This window comes from Macaca mulatta, chromosome 1 (assembly GCF_049350105.2).
Source record: "Macaca mulatta isolate MMU2019108-1 chromosome 1, T2T-MMU8v2.0, whole genome shotgun sequence".
NCBI lineage: Eukaryota > Metazoa > Chordata > Mammalia > Primates > Cercopithecidae > Macaca > Macaca mulatta.
In genome coordinates, this window is record NC_133406.1 from 106,068,030 (window position 1) to 106,090,387 (window position 22,358).

General features: G+C 45.5%; 1 long non-coding RNA gene across 1 annotated transcript; it reads left to right on the forward strand.

The window, feature by feature from the left end:
* Positions 1-308: 308 nt before the first annotated feature.
* On the forward strand, positions 309-12,737 carry LOC144330092 (uncharacterized). Its single transcript, XR_013395961.1, has 3 exons — positions 309-485; positions 1,669-2,492; positions 9,608-12,737. It is a non-coding gene; the product is annotated as an uncharacterized LOC144330092 (long non-coding RNA).
* The last annotated feature ends 9,621 nt before the right edge of the window (positions 12,738-22,358 follow it).

Sequence of the window (22,358 nt, forward strand, 5' to 3'; positions counted from 1 at the left end):
GAACTCAGGAAGTCTGGGATCAAAGGAAGAAGGGAGAGAAAGAGGAACCATTAGGATAATAGGCTTCTGTCCATGGAAAGCATCTTTAGAGGCTGGTCACCATCTGATGTTGCACAATCTTGAAAGTGACAGAATCTCGAAAATCTTTAAATTTTGCGCAATAGGAGCCTGTCTTGTTTCACTCTAGTCTTGGTCCTGTGACCAGAACATGGGCTGTCTAGAGGGAACTGCAGGACATACGGTCAGGAGAGGTTACCAGAGGCCAGATAAAGCATCCTGTTAGCAAGCTAAAGGCAACAAGGATACAGTATGAGTAGGAAGCTTCCTGGAGTTGCAGAGTGAAGAGAGAATGGGTGGAATGGATGAGCCTGGGGATGAGAAGACAAGTGAGGAATCTATTGAAGGAGTCTGGGTACAGAGCATGGGAGCAGGAACAGTCTGCGTGGGAGGCGAGGACAAAGGCAGAAGGGAGTTCAGAGAGATTGGTAATACTAAAAATCATCACTAACATTTTTTTTTTTTTTCTTTTTTTTTTTTTGAGACGGAGTCTCGCTCTGTCGCCCAGGCTGGAGTGCAGTGGCGCGATCTCGGCTCACTGCAAGCTCCGCCTCCCGGGTTCACGCCATTCTCCTGCCTCAGCCTCCCGAGTAGCTGGGACTACAGGCGCCCACAACCGCGCCCGGCTAATTTTTTGTATTTTTAGTAGAGACGGGGTTTCACCGTGGTCTCGATCTCCTGACCTTGTGATCCGCCCGCCTCGGCCTCCCAAAGTGCTGGGATTACAGGCGTGAGCCACCGCGCCCGGCGACTAACATTTATTGGGTAATTACTATGAGTAAGGCTTTGTGTTTAGAACTTTACATATGTTTTCTCCTTTAATTCTAAGATAAACCCTATCTGGATTATACTCTTATTATCCCCATTTTGGAGATGAGGAAACTGAGATTTAGGAAAGTAACAACACTGAAATGACCTCCTTTGAAGTTGTGACCATAGGAGGACACAGTCTTGTGATACACAAAATCCAATTTAAGTATTATCATTTAAGTATAGTAAAACCTAAATTAATATAAATTTTGGTATGATGCATTTGTTAAGTGTGCCCTGTCCTCACATGGGGAGGACTAATATTCTCATCAGGACAGGGAGGCAAAGGCACTAGCATTGGGAATCAGGGAGCAACATCCAGTGATGTTGGCCCCAGCATCTCCAGTGTTTTCCTTCTCAGTATCCTTCAACCAGCCCAGCAAATGGGTGTGACTGACTGGAAAATTTTTGAAATCCCTGCTACTGTCCTGGGAGTCCAGCTAGCTACAGGCCCAAAATCACCCCCATCAACTGGGCATTGCCTCCAGGTGGCATCAAACTCCAGCCTGGGTTGAGATTTGGGTCTGGCAGCCACAACCACAAACTCAGCTGTGTTGCTTCACCACCATCCCCCAACCAACCCTTCATTCACTGTGCAATTAAGACAACCTTGCATTTTACACAATTGCATTTTTTTGGACTTTATTTTAAATGTTTTATTGACTTGTAGTATATATATGCTACCACGGATTGGAAGAATATGAAAGACTATAGAATTTTGACAAACTCAAAGCTTTTTACACTTAGATGAGAAGACAAATATATCTTCTCATATATATTTCCTTTGATCTCTTTTAATAGGAATTGGCTCACATGATTATGGAGGGTGAGTGGTCTCATGACCTGGTGACTGCAAGCTGGAGGACCAGGGAAGCTGATGGTGTAGGTCCCAGCCTGAGTTGGAAGGCCTGAGAACTGGGAGGCTGGAGGCTGGTAGTACAAGTGTCCTGACCCATAACCACAGGCCTGACGTTCAACAGCAAGAGGGAATGGATGTCCTAGCACCACCCTAGCCTGGGGCTTTAGGGAGGCCTTTCCCAAGGTGGTGATGACTTGAGATGGGCAATAGGAGGGTGTTAGGGTGAGGTAGGTGAGGTAGATGGCAGACACTAGGGCAATCCAATCAGTAAGACGGCCTGAGGAAGTAGAGCTGCATTTACAAAAATGAGAAATCCTAAGGGGACTGCTTTAGAAGCAGTCTGTGGTGACTGGAGTCCAAGCTGTGAGACTTGGTGACAGAGAGTGCAGCCAAGTAGGTTGGCAAGACACAAGCCAATCATGAAGGGCCTTCTCCACAAGGATTTTGACCCCCAACTTTAGCCTTGTGGGGGTGGTAGACCCCTGAGGGGTTTAAAGCAAGGCTGTGATGTCACCAGCATTGGCTTTTAAGTAGCTCGTTCAGGTGTTTCTCACCCTTCTTTCTTCTGTGTCCCCTCATCTTCATATCTTGTGACACATAAACCACCCGTGATTAAAGTGGTGACACTAAAAACAGGAACTGGTAGTAAGCTGACATTTACGCATGCATAGTTCATCATCTGCTGCCATGTGACAAGTAGTTCTGCAGGTGCACTTTGTGGCCCATTCTCTACCATGGTGCTTGCTCCTCCTTGGTCTTTTCATAGGTAAGTCCACCCCTCCACTGCCTCCCAGCCTCGTCTGTTTGCTGTGTACACAGGTTTACTTTAGGAATGTGCAAGTTTCATTGAGGTGCTGCCTGTATGGGAGCCAGGCTCTGTGTGTGTATGTGTATGTGCGCATGCGTGTGTGTGTGTGTAAGTCTGTGTGCATGTGCTATAATCTCAGGACATGCAGGTCTAGACGGTGTCCTTGTGACCCTCACATCTCTTTGACTAATGTATCACAAGGAGCCTGAGCATTTCCAGAGAGGCTGAATTGTGGAGGCATGAGATGGAGGATCGGCCACAGTCAGTTCCAAGATGCATGTAGTCTGCATCGTGCCATTTCAGTCATGTTTCCAGAGATGTCCAGATTTTTAAGGACCTGTGGGGGTGTAGTGCCCTGGGATTTGTGTTTTGTATCTGGTCCTCTTGCATCTCTTTCCCTTTCCTCCCTCTCCTGCCAGCCCCTGGGAGTCACCCTTCACCTGGAGTTGGGCCTTTCATGTCCCATAAGTGGTTTCAGTGGGGGAGCTCAAGCCTGGCACACAGTGGCAATTCCTGTCCCTGTGGATTCTCACTGCTCACTTCTAAGGATCTGAGAGATGGCAGGGGGATGGGCCTGGGGCTTGGAGGCTAGGGGAACACAGATCATGAGATATTCATGGTGAGGGGACAGGTTCTGCTCTTAATCTCTAGAGTTTCAAGCTTTCACTTTTATTCTCCATCAGGGGAAAACCAGCACATTCTCTTCTTACAGTTACCTGCCCTCAGGGTTGTTTTCACCCCAGCCTTTAGGGCTCCCCTTTAACACACTGATGAATCCCCTAGATGTGTTTAAACCTTGATAGTTCATCAAGAACTTTAACTTAAAGCTTTAAAAATGTGATCCCTGGCCGGGCGCAGTGGCTCACACATGTAATCCCAGCACTTCGGGAGGCCGAGGCGGGCGATCACCTGAGGTTGGGAGTTCAAGACCAGCCTGATCAACGTGGAGGAATCCCATCTCTACTAAAAAATACAAAATTGGCTGGACATGGTGGTGTATGCCTGTAATCCCTACTACTGGGGAGGCTGAGGAAGGAGAATTGCTTGAACCCAGGAGGCGGAGATTGTGGTGAGCTGAGATTGCGTCATTGCACTCCAGCCTGGGCAACAAGAGCAAAATTCTGTCTCAAAAAAAAAAAAAAAAAAAAAAAAAAGTGATCCCTATAACAGTCTTGTGATATGGATAAGGCAGGTAGCATTTCACCCATTTTATAGATGATAGACTGAGGCTTAGAGAGATTACGTGGCATCTTCCAGTGATCTGCGAAACTGAAAGTCAGCACAGCCCAACTGTAGAAACGTAGGAGCAACAAGGAATGTCTCAGAGAACCACAGTGTCCCTAACCAAAGACAGAACTTAAACGAAGAAGCTGGATTACTGCAACGTTTCTCACGCCTGCGCTTTTCCTCTTCCCCTGTGGAGCATGTGTATCGGTGTTTTCCTCCCTCCACAACATCTGAGTCAGGCCCTTGGTAGTCACTGAGCACAGGGGCATCTCTTGGGCCCATGGCAAGAGAATGAGTAAGACAAATGTGGCCTTAAAAATGTTCACAGTTCCTCAGTTCAGTTCTAGAAACATCAATTAAGGCCTCTTGTGTGCCAGGTCCTATGTCGGGTGTGGCTGGGGAAAAGCTGGTGTCAGTGTGACACAGGAAAGAATTTGGCATGGGAAGGCCTGCTGCCAGCAGCATGGTGTAGTAAACAGAGCATTGACTCTGAGGACAGACACACCTGGGTTTTAACCTGTACTCTGCTGTTGCTAGCTGGTGACTTTGGGAAAGTTCCTTAAGCCCTTTGAGTCTCACGGTCTTCCATCTATAAAGTGGAGATAAAAGAATACCTACCTTACAAGTTTGTTGGGAGGGTTAAGGAAAGTAATGTGCATAATATGCTTGGCAAAGTGTCTGGCTTTTGGGATTTGTGCCCTGCATCATCTGATCCTTCTCTGTCTCTTTCCCCTCCTCCCTTGAATCCAGAAACAGGATTCACCGGATGCACCCAACTACACCTAACTATGAGGCTAAACCGCTGGCCTTACTTTACCTTGTTACTCAGATATTAATTCCCTCCCAACTTCTCCTCTCCATGGGTTGCTCATGGGCTCTAGAGAAAGATACACAACACAGCTATTTGTATGAGGCAGAATGAAGTAAATGCTTGAAGCAAACCAATCCAACAAAACACAGGCAGAAGGAAACTAAGGGGAAGGCATGGCTGGACCGGAAGTGTGGAGCTCAGATAAGGCTGTAACAAGGAAGCAGAATGGAAACCGGGCTAGTGAGTTACCACACTAGAGGGTGCAAGCTGAGGACAAAGCTGCTTGTTCCAGGTGGAATACCTCCAGCTTAGATTTCAGGCCTGGGCTGTATTTGAGGAGAGGAATATCTATCTGGTGTCAGCAACACCCTGTGTGGGATGCTTCCTGCTGCCCACTCCAGGCAGAGCCAGAATAGTTAGTTCCATGGAAGAACATAACATTGGGCCAGCCAGTGGAGTCTGTGCTGAGTGCACCAGCACACTGCATGTCCCCTGGCTTGGCGCACAAGACAGCAACCACACTCCCACTCCTCGTGACCACAGCTATTGTCACAGGACTTCTCAGTTCAGCTTGACAAGGAGCCTCATCGCCCAGCCTAAGAAGCAGCTGTGTAGTCAGTGCTTCCAGATTCCAATTTCAAATCAGACCTTAGACCCCATGCTGCCTTTTCTCTCTATACAGCTGTGTATAGAGAGAAAAGTGTGTAGTAGACCTTGGTCAGCTTCAGCGTTTCTGCCTCCTGGGACTGCATGTCAGTGCTGCAGAAATACTCTGACAGAGATAGGTCATGCCACTGAGGAGTGGTTTTCAAACTTACTCTACAAGAGTTCTGACTGGTTTTGGTGAGGATGCAAAACAAGGTGCATTCAGCAATTTATTCCAGTGATGTAAAGTGTCTTTAATAATACTAATAGTGGATTGAAGTGAATTATAATAAATCACAACACTTATAGTGAATAGTAATGGTGAATAGTATTTACTTGCATTATTTCATTTAACCCTCACAAAATGCTAGAAGGTGGCCTTTCCTGTTTCACAGGTAAGAAAACCGAGATTCAGAGAGTTTTAACACCTGCCCAAGATCACACAGCTGGTATCTGGTAGAGCAAATTTGAACTCGGGCAGTCTGACTGGTGCCCTAGTGCTTACATTCTTCTCTTAAGTATAGGCTGGGATCCCAACGGCTGCCCCCTGAGCACCCTTAAACTGGCTTGGCCAGCACAGCACAAGTTCTCCTGCTCCAGATAAGATGTGTTCCCAGGAATCCTGGCTAGGCCTCAGGGGATGTGACATCTGTTTCAGAAGTGGCTGGATAAAGCCTTCTGGGGATGTGGTCTCGAGCAAGTCACCTAAATTCTTTGTCACTGTTTTCCCATCTATGAAGTGGGGATAATAATCCCTTCCCTGACTCCCTCTCAGGCCTGTTGTGACCTTCTGGCATAGTCAGGCTATGCCCCTGAAGCCTCTGTTCTGTGTCTGCAGGACCAGGGACTTCCAGAGGGACCACAGCACCCCTGGCGGTCACTGGGACCTAGGAGCGTCTGTCATTCTGCACCTGCAGCTGCTGTGGACAGCAGGTGGAGACCATCTCCTGGATATTGTGTTCGGTCCCCATAGAGATCGCCACAGTAACCATGGGAGAAGCTGGGGGCCCAGACACCTTTTACCAAGTGGAAACCTGGTCCTCGGGTCCCTAGAGTGTCATGGGTCCAGGTTTATCCCTGCGTGCAGATCAGCAACCTGAGCTGGGACGATGCAGGGCCCTACCGAGCCCATGTTAATCTGAGGATTTCCCTCAGCACCCTCACCTGGGAGTACCATCTGCAAGTCTATAGTGAGTGTCTTGGAGATGGCAGCAGTGGGTGAGGCAGTGTCAGCCTCTCAGTCATTTCTACAACTTTAGTAACATTCGCAATTAGCAAGACTAATTTATGTGCACTGTTTTTTCTTTTTCTTTTTTTTTAAAGATATGTAAGTTAGAGTTTCCTGAGTGAATCTCTTGAAAAACGTCAAGCCTCAGAACCTACCCCAGACCACCTGAAGCAGAGTTCTTGGGACAGTAGAGGTCAGAGAATGGGATTTCAGGCTCTGAGAACTGAGTGTTTCCACAGCCTCCTCTTGTGGCTTGGAGCTTCCTCATTACTAAAATGGGAACAACACGTTCTCGTGAGAATGAAAGGCATAAGAAAGTGCTTTGGAAAGGCCTATGCAGATGCAGAGGGATGCTCTTATCAAATTCCTTAAATAAATTTAAAAAAATTTAGCAGGAGAAACTACAAAAGAAGCAATGGAGTGGGTGTCAAGCACACACAGCACCGAGAAAGGCCTATGAAAGATGCTACACTGAGCCACTTTGAGATTCAGACAGTAGATTATTCATATAATGAATGGAAGAGTAGCCAAGGGTTCCAGATCCCTGGGCACTTTTCCACACCAGAAAAGATGACACTGAAACAAAAGGGGCCGGATGGCTGCAGTGGGAGCAGTGGAATACCCAGACGCGGAGGGGCCAATTCTAGCTTCAGCAAAGAGGACTTAGAGAATGCAGTGCTCTGAGGACAGGAAGTCCCATACTGCATCAGAACCCCAGGGGCCAGGGGAAATGGTCTCATGACAGCCTTCCAGGGGAGATGGCTTCAAGGCCGTGCCTCATAGGCCACTTGAACTCTCGTGTCCTGGGTGGATCACAAGGCATTTTGCCAAGACCCAGTTTCGCAGAGGTTGAAACCTTTGCTTGAGAGAGATGTGCAAGGTGTCGGGGTGCCATGGCAGAGCCGTTCCCCTGCAGTGAGTGAGGGGGACAGGTGATGAGTGAGGATGGACATGGGAAGGCCTGCAGAGAACCTTCACAGACATTTTCCTTGGATTCTGTGATAGGAAATCTTCCTATTAGATGTAGGCACTCTTTTAGTGGAGTTGATGGGGCTGCTCTCTGGTCAGGTCCACATGGCTGGGGAGAAGGCATGTCTGCCATAAATCAGGCCTGGGCTGACTATGGCCTACTCCTCACAACAGGACCAGGGCACAATGGAAGTGGGCTGCTGGGACTTGCGGTTGGGGTAGCATGGGCCCAAAACTGGTGGGAGGGGCCCTCTGGCCTTGCTGATAATCACTGTGGTAGCACTTAGTGTGGTATGGTGTCAGGTGGATTCTGGGTAGCAGATAGGGTTGTGTCAGCCCGTCAGGGGTGGGGTCTTCCAGAGAGCCCTTCTCTCTCTGGGCTGACACCCCAATGGCAAGGCGGTGCTAATGGTTAGGCTCCATCCTTCACAGGGTGCTTCCCACCACTGCAGCCTCACAACAGCCCTGCCAGTATGCAGGTCAGGAGTTTCCATTTCTAGGAAGGAAATGGAATTTTAGAGAGGGCAAACAACACACCTATGACATGGAGCTAGAAAGTGGCAGATTTGGGAATAGAACTCAGGTATTCTGATGCTGTACCCTGTGCCTTCGTTCTCTGGGTTTCTGGTATGTCGTCATATTTATTGGATGAGAAAATGGCCAATAGAAGTCAAAAGGCTTGCATTGCAGGGTCTTATCTATAGGAGACACACTGGGGAGAGCCAGCAGCAAAGTATCCACCCATGGGAACGTCCAGGCTGCCTTCTCCTAGGGGACAGGCTGGGCCTGTGTGGTCCTACTTTGCACAGTTGAGCTGCCCCCGGGGCTGCAGTCATGTGGGCCTCAGGGCTGAGGCTGAGTAACAGAGCAGCTTTGTTCTATGCAATATGACTCTTTTGAGCCTGTTTCAGGCCTGGTGTCTGCAGCTGCTCTTCTTGCCCCGCCCTCCCCCGCAAATCCTCCTGGGTCTGGCCTGGGGAGGCTGGTGGACAAATAATGGCAATGTAGACACCTCAAGCACTTAAGAATATCTGGGCCATGGCCCTGGGGCAAGAGGAGATGGGGAGCAGGTCCAACGGAGGGCAAAGGAATGAAGAGAAACCTCAAAGGCACACAGCCACCTCCTCTGGGACCCTTGATCAACACCTGGAAGCTCAGTGTATGCTGCAGAGCCCCCTACGGGGAATATATGTAATTACAACACAGCTCCGTGCTTGCACTCCTTTATCTATTCAGGGGAGGGTTGGGAACCTCAGTTTTGGGGTCAAATTCCCTGGATTTGGGTTTTGGCTTTACCACTTAACTAGATGAGACTTTGGGCAGGTTATCTAAGCATTCTGAGCCTGTGAAATGGAGTTGAATAACATCTTCCCTGTCTACTTCATGGAGTTGTTCTGGAAATCAGCTGAGATATTAAGTGACATGGCCTTACATACCACAAAGTCCTGGAACAGATGTGGGCAGTTCCTGCCTCTGCTGTTCCTTCTGTGTATTCGAGGTGATGCAAGGTTTGGGCACCAATGCTGTGCATTTTTGGTCCTGTGAAGTGGAGGCCCAGAGCAGTTTCCCAGTCCTCAGTTTGTTCCCTTTTTGCATGCACAGAGCAGCTGGCCTGGCCTCACGTCACACTGAGCTCCAGGATTTGTGAGGATGGATGCTGCATCATCATTCTCATATGTCATTGACATGTGTGGCAGAGAGCAGAGGAGACAGTGTGACTTACAGCTGGACACCCCCGGGACCCCAGACTGTTGTTGTGTCCTGTGGAGGGTCTGTCCTCAGAGTCTCCTTGAGGCTTGGGGACAGTGCTCTAACTTTTACCTGCGTGGTCAAGAACCCATTCAGTAACAGCAGCTCCCGCCCTATCTCAGCGCCCCACTTCTGCATAGGTACCTGGCTCCTCAGTCTGCCCAGGGGCCTGAGCAGCTCTGGGGTTGACAGAGAGGGTGGAAGAAGTAGTCCTGGTTCCCTTCAGACCCTGGGGCAAGGGGGCTAATGCACTTGGGAGGGTGGGAGTCTGGGGTGGGTGGGTGATGGTCTGTGTGGTCATGGCAGTGGGAGGAGAAGACCCACTGGAGCTGGTGGGGAGGCTGGAGGGACTAACACAGGAGGAGATGGATGGAGCCTGTGGCTTCCCTAACGGGGTGGGGAGACACTGACACTGAGGTTGTGGGTTCTCTTCTTTCTCTACAGGGTCAGGAACACTGGGAGAGGATACAGTGGGGGAAGATATCCTTGGGGAGTTGGCCATTCGGCCCCTGGAAGTCCCGGCAGACCAAGAAGTAGGAAGTGTTACATGGAGCTCTCGAGAGCGTGTTGCTGTTTTACAACAAGGACTAACAGGCAAACCAGTTCTGATTCTTGAGACTCAGAGACCCTCCAGTAGATAACTGAGCATTCCCCACCACAGCTACTCTCGTCAGATCAGCCCCCTGAGGCCGCAGGACTATAAGCCTATAAGCCTATAAGCCTGGGTAACTGCGTACTTCCTCAATCATTATCACCAGGGATTTCACCCTGCTTGTCTATGGTAAGGAGGGCTGGAGGGCCCCACATGTGAAATTGAGCTTTCCTTTACCCTGCTTGGCCAGACCAGAGCCATCTCATAGCTCAAGCTTTCCCTTCTTGGTTCAGAGAGGCTGCAGGAGCCAAACATCTTTGCCAGCTCCCAGATCATGAAGGATGGGACCTGCTTCATCACCCTGGCCTGCTCCCTGGAACAGGCTGGAGAGAATGTGCAGAACAGCTGGGAGCCTCCCAGTCATGGAGCAGTTGCATCCCATGGGGGGACCACTCTCAGTGTCCCCGGGATATCTGCGGAAAGTGAGAGCTACCACTGCAATGCTAGGAACCCCATCAGCCAGAGCTCCAGCTCTGTCCTTACCAGACCCCTTTGCTTAGGTAAACTTTTCCTTTTCTGACTCTCTTCTTCCTGGCAAGCCTTGGTCTAGTTTCTTAGCATCCCTGCCTCTTCCTCTTGGATCCAGGAGCAATTGAAGAAAGGGAGGAGCCAGATTAGTTGGCAGCAGGAAGTGTCTCTGAGGTGGCAGGAGATGAGGGCTCTGGAGCCACCATCCCAGGGCCCGTCCCGGTCCACCTTTTCTCTCTTGGCCTCGTTCCTCTGTGCCTGACCTGCTGCAGACTCAGCAAGGCATTCAGCTCATTCTTGGGACTCCCTGAGGAAAGGTGCTGCCTCACCCACACTCAACCCTGCACAACCCACTGTGGAGACCTTCAAAACTCCTTGTCTGTGTTTTCAGAGAAACCCTACCACCTCCCCTTGCCTAGAGCTGCTCTGAGAGACACTTGAAGCTGTGCTCTTCTGGCAGGCAAAGGGAGGCCTCTCATGGCGTCACTGGTCCCATTTGGCTTCGTCATAGGTCATGGCTGGAAACTGTCTTAGTCCAAACATATCCTGTCTCTCCTCTTCTCAGTTGCCTTCTGAAACAGTTGTCTTTCCTGACTCCAGATCTTCAATTGTTCGTTCTCTACCCGCTTGCTGCTGGTTTGCCCCTCCAGCTACATCCTGATGGATAAATTCAGTGGCCACTTTTAAATTCTGTTATCCTTGGCTTCTCCCAGTACTTGACACATTAACCTGCTCTTCTTTGTCACCTGGACTGCTCTCTCCTGGAACATCTTCCCTTGGATCAGGATCCTTCTCAGGACTGGTGCCTCAGATCTTTCTCCACTGCCCTAGTTTTCTTTCTGTTGCCCAAGGCAGAAATGCTGGTGTCATTTAGGGCCCCTCCTCTTCCCCACCACATCCTGCCATTGCTCACCCTTTCCCTTTATTCCTTGCCTGGACCACTCCACAGCATCCTAACCACTCCTTTCTTTAATCTCTTCCTTCCCAATCATCTTTCAGATTGTACTGCCAGAGGTCTAATTCTAAGTTAAGAAATGCTTGTGTTACTTTTCAGCTTAAAACCTTATAACATGAGAGGGAATGTGGAAGTGTTGATTAAAGGGTACATAGTTTCAGACAGACAGGAGGAATCGGTTTTGAGATCTATTCCACAGAAGGGTGACCACGGTCAATAATAATGTATTATATAGTTCAAAATAGCTAAGGGAGTATATTTCAAATGTCTCACCATAAAAAATGGTAGGTAAGTGAAGATATGTTAATTAATTTGATTTAATCATGCCACATTGTATACATTATCAAAAATCACATTGCTCACCATAAATGCATGCTACTGTGATTTGTCAATCAAAAATTGTAAGTCTTTTAAAAACTAAAAAAAAAGCCCTATGATGTCTGCCTACTATCTAAGGTATAAGTATTTTAACAACTATTCATTCATTTAAGCCACAGGTATTTACTGAGCATCTTTTATGAACCCTGCGCTGTTCTAACCATTGTAGATACAATGAAGAAGAGGTCCAGATAAATTTCTACCCCTCATGTAAATCACTGTTACAATCATCACAACCTGCACCTGACTAGCTTTTTGGCCATTTCGTCTTCCAGTCAGCCCTGGGAAATGACTTTGGGAGAGTTCTGTATTTTGTTGTACAAAGACAACATTGAATGTGCTCTATAATGGGCTTTTTGTGTCTGTGTTCTCCACTGAACTGTGAAAAAAACACATTCTTACTGTTCTCTGCATCTCTAATACACAAGAAGTAAAAGGCATAAAAAATGTGGGTCTGACAAGTATTTAAGAAGCATCTGCACTGGGTGTTATGGGACACATGGAGACATGATAATTGCCTATAGACATTCACAGTCTCCCTCTCTCTCTATGGGGCCTGATGGACATCTCAGCTCCACCCCCACATTCAGCTTCCTGAAGGGGCTTCCAGCCCACCCATGCCTCTGATTTGTCTTCCTTCAAAATCATTTTCCCTGTTTCTCTGTCTTCCTCTCTTCCTTTTCTCCCAATTCCTAACCTATGGTCATTGTTCATTCAGCCTTCTTTCTACCCTGAGGAAAGAATTTCTTCCTTTTTTGATTCTGGGAGTTTTAGGGATTGAATAGATTTCACCTTGACATGTGGAGAAGCCAAGAAGAGAAGTGTGAGAGGGCGGCCGTCCTGTGAGACACAGAGTTAAACAAGTTCGCATGTGGAGTGCTGCCTGAGGCCGGCATTTCCTGGTGTGAGAGAGGGACATTGACACTGATTAAGGCATAAACCCTATCTCATTTGCAAACTGAGTTCAAAATTATCAGGAAACTGCTACATGTCTTCTGTTTAAAATAATCTGTTTATGTTTTGTTGAAGTGTGTTTTTAAGTGTTCAGAAAGAAAAAGGAGCTTATTTGTTTAAGAAAAATTGAATGGTTTGAAACATAAAAACATTGTTATTGTCATACATAGATACTATTACGTTTTTGTTAATGTTTAAATAACTGGATTCAGCCCAGCTTCAGCTTGAATGTCATCTCCTTGGAGCAGCCTTTGGCCACTACACTTAAGTAGATCTTTCCTCTCATTCATAATCAATGTATGTTTAAAACATAATCGGGAGGCTCTTAGGCTGAGACGGCCCTAGCAATCTGGGATTCTACACAAGCAAACAGAAAACTAACTCAGAATAACTTAACCAGTTGGAAACCACCAGTTAATCTCTAAATGGAGAATTCCATTTAAGCAATCGAATATTTTCTTTTCTTCTTTTTATTTTGCATAGAGACAGGATCTAACTCTGTTGCCCAGGCTGGTCTCAAACTCCTGGCCTTAAGTGATCCTCTCACCTCGGCCTCCCAAAGTGTGGAGATTACAGACATAGACTACCATGCCTGGCACACTTATTTGTTGTTTTATTTATTTATTGTTTATTTCCCTCACAAAATATTCAGCTCCATGAGGATAAGAACTATTTCTATATATTTTTTTCACAACTAAAAACCCAAAGGGTAATAGCGTTTGGCTTATGATAGATACTTCAACATTTATTGAATGAATGACAGAATGAATTGGAGTTGAGAATATTTTTTCTTAAGATTTGAAGACTATTAGGAGGTTTTACAAGGATCTGGGGCCTATGCCATTGTTTGTTTTCTCTTTCTGCTTTTGATGGAAAGGAGGAAATTAAATCTTTATCCTAAAAGTTTGCTAGAATGCTCAACAGTTGGCAAAAGAAAAAGTTAAAATAAAAAAAGTCATTTATGTTTTGTTTTGACAGCAAGCTGCTCTGCAGTGCTAGATAGGTTGATCTAGAATTCGAACCATATGCAAGTAATTGAACCAGAAGCAAAATTTAGGTGGGAGAGAAACTTTGCGCTTCTCTTTCTTTTTTCTTGCTCTCAGTTGATTAGCTCATTTCCTATTTCTTTTCTTTTCTTTTCTTTTTTTTTTTTTTTTTTGAGATGGAGTCTCACTCTGTTGCTCAGGCTGGAGTGCAGTGGCATGATCTCGGCTCACTGCAAGCTCCGCCTCCTGTGTTCATGCCATTCTCCTGCCTCAACCTCCCAAGTAGCTGGGACTACAGGCGTCCACCACCACGCCTGGCTAATTTTTTTTTTTTTTTTGGTATTTTTAGTAGAAATGGGGTTTCACCATGTTAGCCAGGATATTCTCGATCTCCTGACTTCGTGATCCACCCGTCTCGGCCTCCCAAAGTGCTGGGATTACAGGCGTGAGCCACTGTGCCCAGCCTCATTTCCTATTTCATTCACAGAGAGGATTGACAAATCTCACCCATTACACACAAAGCTTCCAATCAAGTAGTTAATGACTTATTTGGAAATATAAGTAGGCAGACAGGATCACAAGATATTTGGGGAAAGCCTCTAACAAGAAAGACAATCTCCAAACCAAATGAATCAGGGGAGAAAAAAGAAACTTGGAAGAAAAGAGATAATACAGGGAGTAGGAGAAAATTAAATAAAATCCCTCAAACTTAATATTCTTAGAGACATATAAAAAGATTTTCACTTAAAAACAGAAACAGGGTGCCAGAATAAGAAAAACTGAAAACTCAGAGAATAAGAAAGAGCCCTAGTAACAATAAATAAAAAAATAAAAAGCAGAAATCTTCTAAAATTCAATGGAAGTGTTGGAAAATCAAATGGAGAAACTCTCTCAGAAAGTAGAACTAAAGACAAACAGAAGAAAATAAAACAGAAAAGATAAGGCAATTAAAGAATCAGCCCAGGAGCTCCAACCCCTGAATAATACAGTTCCAGAAAGGGACATGTCTTAGTCTATTCTCTGCTGTTATGCCAGAATCCCACAGACTGGGTAATTTATAAATAGTAGGAGTTTATTTATTTCATGGTTCTGGAGACTGGTAAGTCCAAGATCAAGGGGTTGCATCTGGGGAGGACATTTTTGCTGCATCATACCATGGTGGAAGGCATAACATGATGAGAAAGAGAGAGAGAGAGAGAGAGAGAGTGTGTGTGTGTGTGTGTGAGAGAGAGAGAGAGAGAGAGAGAAAGAGAGAGAGAGGAGGGGGGCTGAACCCATCCTTTGATGGGTTCTCACTCCCACAATAACTAACCCACTCCCAAGATAATGACATTAACCTATTCATGAGGGCTCTTAAAGTTCCCACCTCTCAACTCTTTTGTACTGGGAATTAATGCAGCAGCAGGACCAGAGCACCCAGTGAAAGACATCAACTATAAGGAAAACAAAAAATTGTTAGGAAGGAAATCGAATCATTGTACTCTACATGGCTCAAATGCGAATAATTATTATCATAAACGTTAAGTACAGTTTAGCAAAAAGCTATGTCATACTCTGGCAGGATGGGCAGAAAGGCCTGTGTGTTGCTGAGCGGCTAAAGAGTTTGGAGGACAGTGGATAAGAGAGTCAAATACCTATCTCCATAGCAAGACATCAATAACTAATGTCTAAAATCAAGAAAGGGCAGAACAAATGTATCATTTCTAAACATCAAGGAAGTATCATGAGAAAAACCAAATAATTGACAGTGGTTGCCAGCACAGCAGTTGCCAGAACAGAAGTTCTGGGTGTAGTGTGGCAGATGTCTGCTGTTTATTTATTTATTATGATTTATGCTATTAGTTGAATTTTAGAACTCTCTATATATGTAGTATTTTGAAAAAATTAAAATATTAGAAAGCGCATCAAGAGATGAAGAACAATAACAAAAAAGAGAACTCAAAGGTCTAGGGACTTGACTGGGTGGAAATGGGAGGATTTCAATGGGTCATGGGGTTCTACAGGAAGAGTGAATGGTTTAAACAAACAGGAAGAGATTAATTAGTCAAATTTTAGTTGAAACAAAATTAGAGTTGAATATCTTTTCTCCAAATCTAGCCCCAATGATGCATTCAACAAAATTCAACATTACTAACTAGTTAATATTTATGCTTATTTACAGATATAACAAAATTTCATAGCTAGGGAAGCAGTTCTGGGGCTGTCAGTGATCTTGCTTGTTGTTCCAGACAACTGTCATTCAGGGACTCCAGGTAGCATGATCCTGAGAGCAAATGCACCACTGTTAAAGGCATAGACTTGTCAATACAAACCTCTGCCACAGAGCACTATTCACTCTTTGCGTCTGAAGAGAACCAGAACCCCTTAACTCTTGGGCAGCAGCCTGCCATCTGAATGTGAAGGAGAAGGGAGAATTGGTACAATACCTGTTTTTGAGATCCTGAAGTCACCAGCATTTTGTAGGAGTGGAATGCTTCATCTCCTGGTCCCTAACCTTGGGTTGGCAAAATGAGAAGCTAATGCCTGCTGGAAAACGTCCCAAGATACTGAAAGCTCTGAGATTCCCCTAGAAGAGAAGAGCTCAAATCCTGCCGCTTACCCACAAAAAGCCAGGGAAGTGGGTGTCTACTGGAAATTGTTTTAGGTGTGAAGTATGAACTGTATGTATCTGAAGGCTTCCTGCCTGCTTGGGTGCTGCCAGATGCCCTTGCTGTGTGACAGGAGGAGGTGAGAACAGGTAGAAAGAGGAGGAAATGACTAATGACCCTCAGGAGCAGATAGATTACCACCCTATGAAAGAGTAAGTTGACAATTCAGACTATGCAAAAACAAGTTGTTGGAAAAGCCCCCTTCATTTTCCTTAGCCGAAAAGTAAACAGATTGCTACATTCTGCCATCTTTGTAGTTTTACCCACTGTCTCCACACCCCGAAGTAGAGCCATTGAAGCCCCACAGTCACTACACATGTCTCTGTGCTGTCACCTTGCTTTTCTTTCTCCCCGAGGGGACTCACTGACCTTTCTCCATCTGGCTCAATCTGTGTCAAGCTGCTTCTTGACCCGTTTGTGTTTCCATCAGTTGTGAGCTCTTTGAAGTTAGGGGTCATGCTTTATCCATCCCTGCCATAGCACATAGTTGGTGCTCACTAAATACTTGCTGAGACACTTGTCAACTAAAGAAAAGCCAAGTTTTTAAAGAATTAAAGTTAGTTTTATTTACTCTTACTGAGGATGGCAACCCGGGAGAGTCTTTCAGAGAGTTTCTGTTAGACTGCTCCAAAGCAGTGTTTAAGCCTACAGCTTATACATAAGGTGACAGACATTCTGCCTGTGCTCAAAAGTTATGTAAGAGCAAAATTTCACCAAAGTTTGGGTGCAAGGGTCCATCTAGTTATAGATTGCAGAGGCATAATGATTAATCCTGTCAGCCTTTGTCTTATGTAAAGAAAAAAGACAAAGGCCAGGATCATTGAATTTATCTTTTCTAAAAATGCAGTGATTTAGGCAAGAGATGTGGTAACCTGGGCTCCGTCTTTATCATCTTCAGGGCATCCTTCCGAAGGGCTGTCCTCTGTCACTGAGTCAGGGGCTTTGTGAAATTCTGCTGGCAGCTGAATGAGCAAACATGGCCTCTTATGTTTGCTACTTTGTCTTACAGAGCAAGTGAGTGTAAAAACAAACAAACAAACAAACAAACAAACAAACAAAACCGAGTGAACGAATGAAAGTCCCTTTGAGAGAAGCAACCTATCCATTTCTGTTTGCCTATCCCACAGTTCTGAGTTTGGCTAGGGAGAGTTCATATCCCTGCTGATATTTATTTTAAATTTTGAAGCAATAAGGAAATTCAAAAATGGAGACAAAATTCAGGGGTAACTATTTCCTTTCGATTCATACAGCCTTATATTTTGCCTTCTGAGCTATTCTTTTCCTTGTATTCTTTTTAGACTCTCATTCAGATTGTGTTACCTCAATATTCTTCCCTTAGAAGACTTTAAGAAGCAGATTCCATTCAACAGTTTTACTCTACAGAAATACTGTGTATAAGGCCAGGTGTGGTGACTCACACCTGTAATACCAGCACTTTGGGAGGCCGAGGCAGGTGGATCACCTGAGGTCAGAAGTTTGAGACCAGCGTGGCCAACATGGTGAAATCCCATTTCTACTAAAAATATAAAATTTAGCTGTGTGTCACGGGGCACACCTGTAATCCCAGCTACTCAGCTACTCGGGAGGTAAGGGAGGAGAGTTGCTTGAACCTAGGAGACGGAGGTTGCAGTGAGCCAAGACTGCACCACTGCACTCCTGCCTGGGCAACAGAGTGAGACTCCGTCTCAAAAAAGAGGAAGAAGAAGAAGAAGAGGAAATACTATGTGTTTTCCTCAGTGTTCATGAAGCTTAGTGTGCAGGTATTTTCATAAGGTTCTATATTTTATTGGAAAACAGACAACAAAACAAAAAACAGACGAGTAAAACAGCTGAATTTGTGCATGGTTTTCCAGCTGAGCCATGAGGAGGCAGCAGTGAGCTAACCCAGGGCTTGCTGTGTGGCTTGGAGGATCCTGTTACCACCAGCCTTCATTGGGACCTTGCTTTCACTTTCTCTCTCTGAGATGAGGGAGTTGGACTACATGATCCTTAGAGTCTCTTCCAGCTCCAAAATTCTGTGTGTAAGCTTTAAATGGACGTTTGGGACTGATTTAGCTCTGGGAAGAGAAAGTGAAGGAAACAGACAAAAATTCCCTACTCTTATGAAGCCTACATTCCCATGGGGCCTTCCAGACCCTACGGTTGTCATAGTGGTGAGGAGGCTGTCCGGATTGGAGGGTATGAGGCTGGGTAAGAAGTCAGACCAGGGCTTGACCAGTAGATATCAGACAGATCCAGGGACCGGGCAAAACAGGAAATGAATGAAATTCACTGGGGCCAAGTGAGATGGGAGCAGGGAACAGGCTCTCAACAGGGCCGGGCAATCAGAGGGATTGTGGTGGGTCCCTAACTGCCCAGGAGGAGACACAGCAGAGTTGCACCCACAGGGCAGTTGGGCCTGCAGCACCTCCAGAACCACAAAGTCCGTTTAGCAGCCTGACTCAGCAGGGCTTGCTTCTGCTCCTGGGGAGATGCACAGGTCCCAGCTTGCAAGTGACTGGGAGGGAACATGGAGAACACAGCGAAGAGGAGGAGCTAGAAAGAGCACCAGAGGAGTGAGGGGAGGAACAGCTTGGAGGCTTATAGCTGACAAGCCTTCTGTAAGGGTGGTGTGAATGAGTGAATGACACAGAAGGGAGTGTTTGCTAGTTTGCTTGTTCTGTGAGCACTGGTCAGCTGCCTCTTATCACATGCCTCAACTTTATAATGATATGATTAACTGCTATTCTCAGGTCTTCAGTTACTCTTTATACTTAAAGTTCTAGAGGCTCAGTTCTGAATGGAATCTACATAATTAGCCAGTAGTCTGTCTTTTTTTTTTGAGACGCAGTCTCGCGCCATCACCCAGGTTGGAGTGCAGTGGTGCCATCTCAGCTCACTGCAAGCTCCGCCTCCTGGGTTCACGCCAGTAGTCTCTTTATGATGAAGTAACTTCTGTCGAAGGACTATGATGTTATACTCTGCTGAACACTTTATGTGTATGATTATCTTTACCTTCAATCTCACTACAACCCTGTGAGGTAGGAAGTATCTTTCACATTTTATAGAAGAGAAAACTGAGGTTCCAAGAAGCTAAGCATTTTGCTCATGGTCATAGGACTAGGAGAAGATGTATGATGTTCAGAGTTGCTTTTCTGTTCTCTCTCTCTCTGTGTGTCTCTCTCTCCCTCTCTGTGTCTCTTTCTCTCTCCTCTCCAAGTTTTCAGGGTGGTGAAAGTAAAACAGATTAGTGACTAACCACTGTGGGTAGCATGGGCTTTCTCTTATTTTTCCCCTTTTTAATTAAACATCCTTTCATTTTGTTTTCCTGGTGCCCTAAGCCAGCTCACCCCTGGTTTTTTATTCTGTCTTGTTTGAAATGGAGGTGGTATGCATAGAAGAGCAAATCAAAAACTTTAGGTAGCCTCAGCCCTAAAGTGGAGCCATGATCCACACTACTGTCTCCTCTTAACTGCCTCAACCACTCAACCACTTGCCTTGCTGTCTGCCCATCTTTGAAGTTTAGATCTTAGTGGTTAGCCTCCGGGCCTCACTTTCATCTCTCCCTGTCCTCATCTTGTTTGCTTTCTTCCCAGACTAACTCAGCTCCAGGATTGTCCCTTCTGGGGTTGTCCCAGCCTTATACAGGATTTACCTTGGCAGAGGGGAAACAACTGTTGGTCCCTGTCATGGTAAATTTTGTGTGTCAATTTGACTGGGCTAAGGGATGCTCAGATACCAGATACAACATTGTTGCTGGGTGTCTATGAGGGTGTTTTCAGAGGACATTAGCATTGGAACCAGTAGACGGAGTAAAGAAGATTGCCCTCACCAAGGAGGGCAGGCATCATGCATCTATTGAGGACCTGAGTAGAACAAAGAGGTAGAGAGGAGGCATAAGGAAGGACTTGTTAAAAGTTACACAATTATAGCTAGAAAGGAGAAATAAGTTACAGTGTTCTATACCACTCTAGGATGACTATAGTTAACAATAATGTACAGTTTTAGATAACTAGAAGGAGGATATTGAATGTTCCCAACACAAAGAAATGATAAATGTTTGAGATGACAAGTATGTTAATTACCCTTATGTTATCACTACAAATTATATGACTCTAAATATCACTATGTACTCCATGAATATGTAAACTTATTATATGTCAATTAAATACACACACACACACAGACACACACACACACACACCATGGAATACTATGCAGCTAAAAAAAAGAATGGGATTATGTTTTTTGTGGGAACATGGATGGAGCTGGAGGCCATTATTGTTAGCAAACTAACACAGGAACAGAAAACCAAATACTGCATGTTCTCACTTATAAGTGGAAGCTAAGTGATAACTCACGGACACAAAGAAGGGAACAACAGACACTAGGGCCTACTTGAGCGTGGAGGGTGGGAGGAGGGAGAGGAGCAGAAAAAAATAATGATTGAATAGTAGGCTTAGTATCGGGGAGATGAAATAATCTACACAACTCACCCCCATGACAAGAGTTTACCTATATAACAAACCTGCATATATACCCCTGAACCTAAAATAAAAATTAAAAAAATAAAATAAAAACAGAAAGGTGAAGGATGGAAGGAAACTAGTTTCTTTGCTTGAGCTGAGACATCCATCTTCTCCCCTCAGACATTGACACTCCTGGTTCTTGGACTTTTGGACTGAGACTGAGGCTTATACCACTGGCCTGCTAATTCTAAGGTCTTCAGGCTTAAACGGAATTATATGACTGGCTTTCCTGGTTCTCTGGCTTGTAGACAGTAGATCATGGGACCTCCTTGACTTCCATAACTGTATGAGACAACGCCTATAATAAATCTTTATACACGTATATATCTGCATCCTATTGGTTCTGTTTCTCTGGAGAACCCTGGTTAATATAGAGTTTGGTACTGAGAGTGGTTCTACAGGAAACAATTTTAAGAATGATTTTTCTGAATTGGCTCTGGAGTCTCTGGATTTGACTCTCTAATCTGATTAGAAAGATGCTAATGACTCTATTTCTAGTAGTAAGGAAAGCAGTGATAGTCTATGACGTACACCATTTATATAGAGATAGGAAAAATATCTGTACTGAATACTTCTAATCAACTTATATCTAATCACTTATATGAAGCAAGGAGCTCATTTACTCTGTACATGATACTTTTAAACATTTTTAGAAAAATGAGAGAATATAATGACATTGGTTCTTTTCTCCTAATACCAATGGACAAACTGATGAAAGAAAGGGATGAGCTTGGGGATTTAAATTCCCCACTGGAGGCTAGGCCCAGTGGCTCATCCCTGTAATCCCAGCACTTTGGGAGGCCGAGGCGGATGGATCACCTGAGGTCAGGAGTTCGAGACCAGCCTGGCCAACATGGTGAAAGCCCATCTCTACTAAAAATACAAAAATTAGCTGGGCTTGGTGGCAGGCACCTGTAGTCTCAGCTACTTGGGAGGCTGAGACAGGAGAATTGCTTGAACCTGGGAGGTGGAGCTTGCAGTGAGCAGAGTTGGCCCCACTGCACTCCAGCCTGGGTGACAGAGCGAGACTCCATCTCTCTCTCTCTCTCTCTATATATATATATATTTCCCAACTAAAGCATGGCATAAATGACCTAAAAGCTTGTAGTGTGCCCTGAAGAAGAGACTTATTTCCTACAGCTGAAAGGCTGAAAACCAAATGCAGAACCTCATCCTGTGATTGGCTGAATTACAATACAAGTTGAACTCTCAAACTTGCAGGATGTCTTCTGCTAAAGTGATGGCATTCATTGGGACAGAATGATGTCCTGTAAGTTGAGAAAGGGACATTGGGAATACCATGATAGAGCTGGGGATATTCAGCCCCTATATGCTTATGAATCTTCTTTGCCAGTGGAAAAGTCTTCCTTCATCCCCAGTGAAAGTAGCCTCCCCAGCCACAGCGGTCTTGGCCTTTCCACCTCCTTCTGAGGTGCTGCATTGCCAAAGAAAAGAGTAATGCCTTCCCCTAAGGCAACTGCCATGCAAAACCCTTCTGATTCAGGACCCACTCTCCCCACCCCTCTTTGCTTTGAGAGCTATAACTAAACTCAAGTCCCAGCAGGCCCCTAAAGATGAGGTACAAAGTGGGACCCATGAGGAGGTACACTGCTCTCCAAAAGGACTACATGAGTTTTCTAACTTAT